General features: G+C 36.9%; 1 pseudogene; it reads left to right on the forward strand.

The window, feature by feature from the left end:
- The first annotated feature begins 357 nt into the window (after positions 1 to 357).
- Positions 358 to 955, forward strand: LOC101601909 (annotated as a pseudogene).
- Positions 956 to 12,237: the final 11,282 nt, after the last annotated feature.

Here is a 12,237-nt window from a genome sequence, read left to right on the forward strand (position 1 = left end):
CTTTTGAGTCCCAAATATGACAGTAGCCAAGATCAATCCTGAGCCTTTGGTATGGCATCATTATCAGGGTGACCAGCCAATGACTTGGTGGCAGATTAATTACATTGTACTATTTCCATAATGAAAAAGACATCACTTTATTGTTACTGAAATAAACACACTAAGGGTAGAAATTTCCTTTCCTTGCACATAATGCTTCTGCCAAAATTATTATCCCTGTATTTACAAAAATGTCTTATCCACTGTCATGGAATTCTGCACAGCACTTCTGATCAGAAACTGACTTTATAGTCATTGTCACGGAAGTGGGTAGTGCGGGGCTGAACCAAACCTTGGGCCTAGACAGGGCACAGTGAGATGGAGGCAGTGGGGATATCGGCACCAGCAGTGCCGCCTTCATCAGCAGCTCCCTCAGCACCTTCAGGTCCCAGAAGCAATACCTTCGCAGCCTCACCATCCCCTTGTTAAAGTGTAAACGGGAGCTATTTGTGGTCACGCCTGCTTCCTGTATGGAATCGGAGCTATGACGACAGGTTAAACACCAAGTTGGATCAGAAGGACATACGGTTGGGCTCATCTCCTGTAGATAGCTACTGCTGCATCCAGGTTATTGACCATACTGGCACCCGGCTTGGGGAATACGATGATGTGCCCAAGGTGGAGAAATTCAAGCTTTTAAAAGAAGCCTATGACCAGAAGCAAGTCACACTTTTCAAGATAGGCCCATACAATGAACAGTCATGGGAACAGCATGAAACCAAGGCTGCCCAGCGCCTGGCAGAGGAGAAGGTCCAATCCAGTGCCATCTCCATGGGCAGCCTCTGTGAGGCGCACCTTCAGGGGTAGACCCCTCCTCAAGGTACTGTCATGTATGTAGGATTCAATGATTTCAAGTCTGGTTGCTGGATTGGTATCTGCTTTGATGAGCCATTCTGAAAAAATGACAGCAGGGTGAATGGGAGACGACATTTCAAATGCCAGGTCAAGTATGGTGCCTTTGTCAAGCCATCAGCTGTGACCGTGGGGGAATCTCCCAGAGGAAGCCTAAGGCTAGCATTAGATGTGACATAGGACAGGCTTCTTCCTGCTCTAGCATGACTCAGCCATTCATCGCTCCTCCCTGTGGGTGTGCCTCTGGCCTTCTTCCTCTGACCCCATTTTAATTTTATTCATGTTCATAAAATTAACTAGTCTCACCACGTCTTTTTTTTTTTTTTTAATCATCCTGAGGTAGCTGCCTTGACAGAATGGTGGAATAGCCTTTTAAAGATCCAGTTAGAATAGGAATGAGGTGGCAGCAACCTGGAGGGCTAGGGCAGGGTTCTCTAGAAGGCTACATGTATTCTGAATAAAAGTTCAATATATGGTACTGTTTCTCCTTTAGCTGGCAATTAAGGTAGGAAATGGTGTGGTACCATTCAATGTCACCCCTAATGACTCACTAGCAAAACTTGTGCTTACTCTTCTCATGACTTTATGCTCTGCTGGCCTCAAGGTCTGTCTTAGTCCCAGAGGAGACAGTGCTTCTGCCAGGAGGCACAAAATTATCCAATTGAAATGGACGCTAAAACTTCTCAAAGGACACTTTATGATCCTTATGCCTCTGAGTCAACAGGCTAAGAAAGGAGGTACAGTATTAGCATCTGACTGATCTACAATCTCAGGAATAAATTGGATTACTATCACACAATGACAGTAAGGAAGTGTATTTTTGGAGTGCAAGAGATCACTTAGTGTATCACTTAGTGTTCTCATGCCCTGTTACTAAGGTTAATGGAGAGCAATAGTGAGTCAGCCTAGGAAGCATAACAAGTAGAGACGCTTTAGGAATGAATACGGGTTTCACTTCTTAGAAAAGAACCAAGGCTTTAAGAAGCTTGCTGAGAGTAGAGTGAATACACAGTACAAAATAAAGAAAGTAATTCTAAATACCAATGATAGCCTTATGACCAATAACAGAAAAAAAAACTGCATTAGATATCTTTCCTTTCTTTCCTCTACTAGTTACTTTACCACATAGCATAACATTTTGAGATAATATCACTATTTATATGCTGTTAAATATATATTAACATCTTTCAGTTATTGTATGATGAAAGAATGAGAATTGCTGTAGGGAGTTTGACATTTTTTTTCTGAGCGAACAGTAAATTTTTGGTTGTATGTGGAATAGTTCTAACATGCAAAGAAAATTATGACTTGTCTATTTGGAAAAATAGGCATGAAATAAAATGTGTTTTAGTGTCATTGATGAAGGGTGGACTTACAAGTTTTTCTTGATTGTTAACTTGATGAGTTTTACAATCACCAGGAGAGATACTTTTAGATATGTGTATAAGGATGGTTTTAAAGAGATTCAATTGAATGGTGGGGAAGACTAACTTGAAAAGTGAGCACCTTCCAATAGGCAGCCTATATATAGAGACTTGAGGAAAAAGTAGTATGAACCTGTCTTACATTGCTTCTTCTTGAGGAGTATATGTAAGCCCTGTAGCTTCTTCTCTGCTTACATCAAACTCCAGTGTCTTCAGCTTTTTTCCAGTGTGGATCCAATAACAGCAATTCTTAAGAGGCTTTCCAGGTTTTCACTACGGCTGAAGTATCTAGCTTTATGGATGGAATGTCTGACAAGTTCTTTGCCTTTCTAGCAGGAAGATGGCTATGGATGGACTACCCAACCCCTGTTGTGTGAGCCAAGCTAGCAAATATCTCTTTCATATTGTGTTACATGCTATTCTACATTACCTGTCTAATACAATCTGAACTCTCCTAGACACATTAACCAAAAGTAAAAGGTGAGGCACAAATTAATAGCAAAGATTAATTAAAAGGGAAAGCTACAACAATATCCAATGATATTTTGTGATCATAAGGGAATACTTTGAAAACCTATATCCTAAGAAACTTGGATATCTAAAAGAAATGGATAAACATGTATTATGTAACAAATTAACTCTAGAAAATAGAAAGGAATTAAACACATCCAAAGAAGCTATTATATTTAAACAATATTTTTTTAAAGAACTCATTGACAAAATCTACCAGTATTTTAAGGAAGAGTCAAAACTAGTACACTAATACTTCTCAAACTGTTGTACAAATCAAAAAGAGAAACAATATTACCAAAACCACTTTATGAAGCTAGTCTTAGTATAATAATCAAAGAAGAAAAGTATATAGCACAAAAATATTTATAGACAATTTCTTTGATGAAAATAGATGGAAATTTTCTTGAAAAAGACAGTGAAGAACACATGTCTTATATATCATACACCATGACCAAGTTGGTGTTATTACGGGAATGCAAGGTTCATTCACATACAATTCAATAAATGTTATGAAATGGAGAAATTGACTTAAGAATATAAATCACATGATAATCTCAAAAGACACAGAAAAAGACTTTAACAAAGTTCCACATTTTTTAATAGCAGAAGCCCTAAATAAAGTAACTAAGACCACACAGAAGGTTTGTTACTATAATATTGGCTATATGCAATAAACACCAGTACACCTATATCACCATTATAATAAATGGAGAAAACCTGAACAGATTTCCTCTAAGGAATGAGGCAAGGGTGTCCAATATCATTGCTCTAGCAATATAGTATTTGAAGCAGTAGCTGGGTCAGTAAGTCAATAAAACAAAATTCAAGGTATAGAAATAGGAAAAACCATAAATCAAAGTATTCCTAATTGCAAAAAACCATAAGTCAAAATATTCCTAATTGCAAAATCCCATACTGAAATATCCTATTGATTCCATTAGAGACCTGACAAACCCTGTCAGTCAATTATCCATATACAAAATCATCATAAAGAAATCAGCAGCTTTTCCATGTACCAATAACAACTGTGCTGCAACAGAAATCATGAAAATGATCCCTTTTACAGTAGCGTCAGAAAAGTCCACAAAACAAAACAAAACAGGGGGCTGGAGAGATGGCTTAGCAGTTAAGCGCTTGCCTGTGAAGCCTAAGGACCCCGGTTCAAGGCTCGGTTCCCCAGGTCCCACGTTAGCCAGATGCACAAGGGGGCGCATGCATCTGGAGTTCGTTTGCAGTGGCTGGAGGCCCTGGCGCGCCCATTCTCTCTCTCTCCCTCTATCTGTCTTTCTCTCTGTGTCTGTCGCTCTCAAATAAATAAATAATAATAAAAAAATTTTTAAAAATTGTTAAAAAAAAACAGAAGAAAGAAAAAAATAGGTAATATAAAAGAGTCAGAGAGAGATAGGCAGTAGAAGATTAAGGTCAGTCTTCATTGTACCCTCTCCAGGGCCTTGTGAGTCAGGTGTTTCTCTCCTCATGGACAATGACCTGTAACTCCCAGTACTATCAGGTGGCTATCATTCACAATGAGCTTTTGATCAGAGAGATCTACAAGGTTTCCCAAAAGAAGACAGATGTCTGTCAGAGTACTTGATGACCCACCAAAGGTCATCAAGCATATGGTATCTGCTAAAGATACCATATGCTGGTAGAATGTAACATGGAGTGACATGGCTGGAAGCTAGAAGAGAGTCAGTCCCAGAAAGTTAGTGCGTCTTCTATAGCTTCTCTTTCTCTCTCTCTCCTCTCTAACTCTTTTATATTAGTTATATTTTTTTCTTAGTAGGCACTGACCTGTAACTCCCAGTACCAACATGTGGCTATCATCCACAATGATCTTTTGATCAGAGAGACCTATGAGGCTTCCTAAGAGAAAGACAGATTTCTGTCAGAGTACTTGATAACCCATCAAAGGTTAGTGGTAAGACCCTACTGCTGAACACACCAAATGTGGTTGACACATAAAATGGGATGACATGGCTGGAAGCTGGAAGAGAGTCAGTCCCCAGACAGTCAGTGCATCTAGTGCCAGAAGGTGCTACATGGGAGACTAGGGGAAAATGACCAATATCTGTGCAAGCAACTCATGGACTAACCTATTCAGCAGCAAATAACCTGTTGGGATGCTCACACAAGTACAATAGAGGCTCATAGTCATGGTGGGACACCAATTGCTCCTGATTTGGCTAATTGATCCCCTCGGTGGTACTGCACCCATAGCTGGAGATGGGAAACAAGTCAGAACCATATCCAAACATGATCCTACTCTCCATTATCAAGCTACAACCAATTGTGGGCCACAAGAGGGCCTATACCTATTAAATTCTCTATAAAAAAAAATAAGGGTTATCCCATTTGTCTGTTGCTAAGTTTATTCTCTGTTGGAGAATCTGCTTCTCTTTTTCAGATAGATGCAGATCCTAAGGAGAGAACAACCCCATAATACATCAAAAAGGCCCCAGCTGAAACTAAGAATACCTAGCAAAACAAGCATGGGTGCTGTTTTCATGGTGAACCAGGTACCAGCACAAGGGTGAAGGAGATTGACACAAAGAACAATCAACTCCTACTAAATCAGATATCCAGAGACACAGAGGCTCCTAAGACCTCATCACTGAAACAGACCTAAAATGAACCAACATGGCTCAGGGAAATTTGTGGAAGAGGGGGTGGAAAGAATGTCAGAGCCACACGTTGGGTCATGACATGCAGAGACATTTCTTATACACATAACTGAGGGCTAACTCCACAATGCATAACCCATATACCTAAACAATGATGGGCCAGGGGGAGGAGGTAGGACATGGATGACCCTAACAATGGTACCAACTTTACTGTATTCACTGAGTACAAAAATAATTAATTAAAAAATGGTTAAAAAGAAGTACAAGTAATGGGATAGCACTTATTTCTATATTATCTATAAGCATTGTTTTATAAATTATATGTTGCCATTTTTACATGTGCATGTAATGTGTTTTGATAATATCCAATGTCCTTGTTATCATTCTCATGAAGTTTCACTGCCTGCTAAATTGCCATCTTTCCAAATAATAATCTTCCTCCTTTCATGACTTAAAGCTCTATTTCTTCATTTTCATGATTAATTTGAATTAATTCTGCTAATCCTCCCCCTAAAGACTAAACACCGTGAAACCAAAACAAGTAGCATTATTACATATAGCACTAGTGAATTTAAGATTTTAAAAGAAATTTATGCTAAATATCTATAACTTCTTCCAGAAAACAGAACATGACACTTGTCAACATCCTCTCATGTTTCCATTAACATTCAGTGGGATCACAGACCATATCTGAAGTGAGGTCAGAGTATAGTATCGTTCTTCTTATATATGTTGTAGTGAGTGTTGTAATACCAGCTCACCAATCATTCAATAGGATGTGTACAGAGGAGAATCCCTCAAAGTTCATATATGTGTGTGTTTATACATGTGTGTACACATTTTCCTCAAATCAGAGAAAGAAAATAGAATCTAAGAAAATGCATAAACTTGTAAAATATTATGACAAGTTTTATCTAAATAATTTTATGATATGTATATTAATCTGAAATTAATTAGAACTGATCACAAACCTTTATTCAAATCATGCATACAATTAACTTGAAACAATTAATAAATTTAAGCTTGAGCGACACAACCTGAAATAATACATGGAAATTATTAGAGACAAAAATTTGTAAATATCTTGCATATACAATTGAATTTTACTCAGCTATAAATAAAAATGAAGTTATGAATTGCCAGAAAAAATAGATAACATTGAAAAACGTCTACTATGAGGTAATTCATGGTAACATAAAAAGAAATTAAAATTCCTCTTATATATGTGGGCCCTAACTTTCACTGCTAGTATATATCTAAATAAAGGGGATGCAAATGCAGATGCAGTATATAAAATGTGGGAAGAGACCATGAGACGAGAACTTAAGGTGAAGAGAAAGAGCAAAAAGAAAATGGAAACCTGTACTAGGAAAATAGAACTGAGTTTGAAAACCAACAAAATAAAATCCAATTCTTTTTATGTAAATAGAAATATTTGAGATCATCTAATAGATTACTATTTGGTGATTTCTGAAAAATGTATTTAAAACTGTTCTTAAAAAAGAAAGAAAAGAAATAAATTACTGTTATAATAGAAGTTATTTTATACAATGTAAACTGTAAATGAACAAATGATATAATAAATTTAAGAAAATATGTGGAAATGGAAATTTAAAATAGTAAAAGGAATACAATAAGGAGAAGAAATATCTGCATGGCTAAAATGGAAGAAAATTATTAATAATATGTTATATTTAAACTGAGGCATGTGAGGAGTAACTTCAATTAATGAAACTGCATTGAGATTCTATATAACGATTCCCTTATGAGATTATGAAACATAAATATTTAATTCCCAGCACCCATATAAGCCAGATGCAAAAGGTAGCAGATATATTTGGAGTTTATCATGGCTTGAGGCCCTGGTGCACACATTCTCTGTCTCTTTATCTATCTGCCTTTCTCTGCCTCTCTCTCTCTCAAATAGAAAAATAAATAAGTAAATTTTAAATTTTTATGCTTTTTAAATTTTACTTTGTTTTTTATTATAGGCATATATTTTACATAGGTATACATGATACAGCATGATCATATCACCCTCCCTTTCCCTCCTCACCTATGCAACCTCCACTGCATCCGTTCATCTTTCCATGTTGATGTTTTCTGTGTTGATGTCATCATTTATCCATCCTATGGTGCAGGTCTTGTGTTGATAGCATTATAAATAACATGGCTGTTGTAGTCCGGTTCACATTGCTGGTAGAAATCACCCAACCAAGAGTAGCTTCTGGGAAAAAGAGATTTATTTTGGCTTATAGGCTCGAGGGGAAGCTTCACGATGGCAGGGGAAAACAATGGCATGAGCAGAAGGTGGACATCACCCCCTGGCCAACATAAGATGGACCACAGCAACAGTAGGGTGTGCCAAACACTGGCAAGGGGAAACTGGCTTTAAAGCCCATAAGCTCGCCCCCAACAATACACTCCCTCCAGGAGGCATTAATTCCCAAATATCCATCAGCTGGGAACCTAGCATTCAGAATACCTAAGTTTATGGGGGACACCTGCATCAAACCACCACATTCTGCCCCTGGCCCCCATAAACTGATATCCATACATGATGTAAAATACAATGCATTTAGTCTGACTTTAAAAATCCCCATAGTTTTTATCAATTCCAATGATATTCATACATCCCCATAGTCCAAGATCTTTCAACTGAGCCATAATACCAAAATATAACCTCAAAAAACCCATAATGGCACAGGATAAATATTCACACTGCAAAAGATGGCATTGGGCATAGCAAAGAAACATTCAACCAATACAAGATTTAAAACAACCAGGGCAAACATCAAACTCTGTAGCTTCAAGTACGCAACAGGAGAATGTGCCAAACACTGGCAAGGGGAAACTGGCTTTAAAGCCCATAAGCCCGCCCCCAACAATACACTCCCTCCAGGAGGCATTAATTCCCAAATATCCATCAGCTGGGAACCTAGCATTCAGAACACCTAAGTTTATGGGGGACATCTACATCAAACCACCACAATGGCCATTTTGTATTTGGAAGACAGTATAACAAAGCTATCCTTCCTTTGATTCTTACATTCTTACCTCCACCTTTCCTTCAATGGTCCCTGTACTATCAAGGGCCAAAGTGTTTTTTTTTTTTTTTTTTCCTGATTTTTCGAAATAGGGTCTCACTCTAGCTCAAGCTGAGTGGGAATTCACTATGTAGTCTTAGATTGGCCTTGAATTCACAGCAATCCTCCTACCTCAGCTGCAGAGTGCTGGGATTCAAGGTATGTGCTACCACACTCCCCACAAACTGTTTTTAAAAAATAAACAAGACCAAAAATGAACCCAACATGGCTCAGGGAAATTTTGCTGAAGAGGGGGTAGAAAGAATGTCAGAGCCACACATTGGGTCATGATGTGCAGAGACATTTCTCTTACCCATAACTGTGGGCTAACTCCACAATGCATGACCCATATACCTCAACAAGGAGTGGCTAGGGGGAGGGGATAGGACATGGATGAGCCTAACAATGGTACCAACTTGACTGTATTCACTGAGTACAAAACCAATTAATAAAAATAAATAAATTTAAAAAGGAGTAAGAAAAAGGAAAGTGATAACAATTTGAAATAAAACTCCAAAGAAAAGAAAGTGACTTCAAGTAATTTTATCTTATGACACATGTACTTGATAATACTCGGCTTAAACTTATTTCTGAATTTTTATTGGCTTACATGAAGTAGATTAATGGCATTTTAATGAAAATGGACTTGAGATTATTCATTTCCGTGATTATATGGGACCTTCCAACACTTGAACAATATTCAATCAAATACCAATACATTTCTAGTTACCCCTCTGACTTCTGAAATGCAACTATGTTGATGAAGTATTCCATTGGAGAGAGGATGATCCCATTCTGATCTACTGAGCACTAAATTATCACATGGATAAGTATGGACTCAATAATATGCCTAAATGTCTTTCATTATTCTAAAAGATTTTATCTCTCAAAAAACAGATAATATACAACAACCTACAAGATATTATATTATCTAGAACTTCATATCCACTGAATTCATTACAATGCATTTGAGGTGGTCTTCTTTGCACTCAACTCATCTTTGTTTATCAAATACTCTTACATATTTACTTCAGCACAGAGCCACTTAGGCAATCCAAATTTTCTCATTAGCTACTTTTCCTTTAACTAACTCTCTACTTCTTTTCTTTGTGGGAGCATTTAAACAGGGGCATGGCCATCAATCATTAATTCTTTGTCTTAGCACTGGGCTCACTAAGTGAAACCAATATTAAGTGAAGAAATGGCTCAGCATTTAATTACTAGAAATTTCCATTAGTTACTAAACATTCCTACAAAATACCTGCCAAGTGGAGAACTACTGTTTTTGGTAATAAGAATTTCCAAGTATAATTTGACTTAATTTATTTCTTAGACTACCCTTTAGGCACAATTTACTCCTCTTTATGCAGCCTCAGCAGAAATTTGTAATGGCCAAAGGAACTCAGAACCTCAAATTCTGTCTCTCACTTGGAGAAATCTTATTAAGTCAAATGGGTGCACATCTTTTTGAGGTAGAGGTAGACTTTTGGTTCTTTTCTTTAAGATAAGTATTGGTTATAATATAAAATGATAATCTTTATCTTAATCCTATAAACTTTTAAAATATATATTTATTTATTTGCAAGCAGAGATAGAGAGGAGTGAGACAAATAGACAGAATGGGCCTACCAGGACCTCCAGCCACTGCAGACAAATTCCACATACATGCAGCGCTTTGTACATCTAGCTTTATGTGGGTACTGGGGAATGAAACTTGGGTCTTTAGCCTTTGCAGGCAAATGCCTTAATTGCACCTTAACTGCTAAGCTATCCCTCCAGCCCCCTATGCAACTTTTTAAACACAGTGTATTAATTAATGAGGGCAGAGTGGCATGTGGAAAAGAAGTTGGACTTTGAAGAAAAGGCTCTGGTCAAATTTTACTTGCTGTCAAACAATGACCTAGAGAAGTGTCTCATCATCCCAGCCTTTAACTATAGTTTCTCTGTTGATATAAGGAAGACTCTTTTATCAATAGAATGAAACAAATTCAAAATAATGAAGTGCATGAAATTGAAGCATGCATAAAATTTTTACTTATCACAAATGCTTATAGTTATATTTATTATATTGCCAAATTACAGAGAAAAATCCAGGTGAGACCTTACTGGGATACAAAGTTTATAACAATATCTAGTACCAAATAAGTTATTCAATATTTAATAAAGAATCTTGCTCAAGAAGGTTAAAGAATGCTCAAGGGGATGGGGAGATGGCTCTGTTAGAGGTGCTTGCTTGCAAAGCCCATCATGGCTCAAGTCCCTAGTACCTACAAAAAACCAGATGGACAAAGTAGGTTTGTTTGTAGTAGTAGCAGGAGGGCCTGGAGTACCCATATTATCTCTCTGTCAAATAAGTAAAATATTTTAAAAATGAATGCTCAAAATGATTCAAATGTACCAAGAGATCTGTTTATCTATGAATCAATCATCTCTCTATTACCTATCTTCTTGTGCATATGCATGGACTATGTCTTAGCTCTGGTGGGTATTTTAGTCCATATTTAACTTTATTTCCAGTGAAGTACTTTCTATAGGTAAGACTCCAAATATACATGTTTTCTCATGACTAAAAATTCCAACTTAATGTTTTCTTAAAATATTGTAATTTAGTTTCTGAATCTAGAGAGATAGACTGCATTAATCAGTCAGTACTTGATTTCAAAATGCGTTTTTATTTAGGCATGTAGTCTGAGACTTTTAAGTGTCTAAGGAAAGCAAAAGTCCTTCAATGAGTAAATGGGTAATGAACACAGGGCAAATAAATGCATAGACCTATACTATAAGAGGATTATGGATTTTCATTCCTTTCACTGCAAATGAATTTACCTTATTTTGATCTTCTCAATACTACGTGAATGGCTATGATGTTCTTGTTTCTCATTCTAAATGGCAAGTAATGTTATAAAGATCTTTTCTGTTGCTTTTTTTTAAATGTCTCCTCCATTTTCTAATGTTTTCAAATGAAAAGATGTAATAAACCTATTGTAAAAGACACCTGGTGATTAATAAAAACATATAAGGCCAAACAAAAAAATAGCTATCAAGATTAGCGTGGTCATGTCTCATGCCACTTTAATACATGAATGAGACTCATAATAAGATGGAAATCTATAATACTATCAGGCCTCGTATCACATAACACTGAACGTGGTCTTCTTTTCTCCATCTAAAAAATCATTTTCTGGCTGGAGAGATGGCTTAGTGGTTAAAGCATTTGCCTGCAAAGCCAAAGGATCCTGGTTTAATTCTCCAGGATCCATGTAAGCCAGATGCACAAAGGGGGTATGCATGTGTCTGGAGTTCATTTGCAGTGGTGGAGTCCCTGGTGTGCCCATTCTATCTCTCTCTCTCCCTTTCTTTTTCTCAAATAAATAAATAAGATGTTTTAAGAAAATAACTAAATCACTTCCAACTTACATATGCATTATTTCTGATTTCTTACAGATCTTTGACAGCAAACTAATTTATACTACTGTATCCAGCTCTAGGTGAGGAGATTTACCCTGAAGTTCGTCTGTATGATAAATGATCAAAGGGGGCTCAGAGGAAATGAATTCAGTATACCAACCATCAGTTTGGCACCAATTAGGGGGAAAAAGGCTAAAAAGTTACTACTATTTTGTTTACTACACAACCAAATCATTGTTTTATCAATAACAATTGACATTGCTTGCACATTGCTTCTTGAATATACTATTG

The sequence above is a fragment of the Jaculus jaculus genome, chromosome 1 (assembly GCF_020740685.1).
Source record: "Jaculus jaculus isolate mJacJac1 chromosome 1, mJacJac1.mat.Y.cur, whole genome shotgun sequence".
Lineage (NCBI taxonomy): Eukaryota > Metazoa > Chordata > Mammalia > Rodentia > Dipodidae > Jaculus > Jaculus jaculus.